We start from the raw sequence: 739 nt of genomic DNA, 5'->3' as shown, positions 1-739 counted from the left end.
GGTGGGGCCCGCGGGCCGGCGGCGGGTGACCGGCGCGCGGTTCTCCCTCTCCCCCGCGACGGGCCGCGGCCCCCGCCGGAAACAGACTTCTCCGGAGAGCGGGCCAGCTTCCTCGGGAAAGGGCCGGAGGTCGGGGCCCCCGCCAGGCCTACCCCCAGAGGCGTCAATTCCGCGGGCGCACTGGCCCGGCCTCCCGGAGCCCGGGATGCGCTGTCCAATGGCAGCGCGGCGTGCTCCTCGCAACCGCCTTCCTATTGGCTCTGAGATGTGGGCGGGGCCACCCTGTCCTGCTACGGCCACTAGCTCCACCCCCATGCCATGCAAATGAAGTCAAAGTGCTGGTGAGCCCACGTGATTGGTCACGTGGTGAACGACGCCCTTGCCCCGCCCCTTCCAATGACGTCATTACCCACTCAAACTCTCTCGAGAGTTTGCAGGGATAAGAGGGAGAGGCTGCCATCCCCGCCCAGTGTGGCGGGAAGGGGGTTAGGAGCGGGGTCTGCAACAGGGGACCCTCCCCACTCCCACTCCCGAGCCTCCTGTCCAGCTTCAGACAGGGGCCCCAAGGGTCCTGTGGGGCAGCGCCCGGAGGAGGGGCCCCATGCACCCTCCCCTCCCATTGGCTGGCTGTACTGGCATGCAAATGAGGGCGCGCGTCACTTCCGGAGGCAAATCGAGCGCCATTTTCTCTTTCTGGCCGTGCTGGGAGGAGGGGACGGGGTCGCGCGGGGGTGGGCGC

The sequence above is a fragment of the Mustela lutreola genome, chromosome 11 (genome assembly GCF_030435805.1).
Source record: "Mustela lutreola isolate mMusLut2 chromosome 11, mMusLut2.pri, whole genome shotgun sequence".
Lineage (NCBI taxonomy): Eukaryota > Metazoa > Chordata > Mammalia > Carnivora > Mustelidae > Mustela > Mustela lutreola.
The sequence above is the reverse complement of the archived record's forward strand: the minus strand, read 5'-3'. Positions refer to the sequence as shown.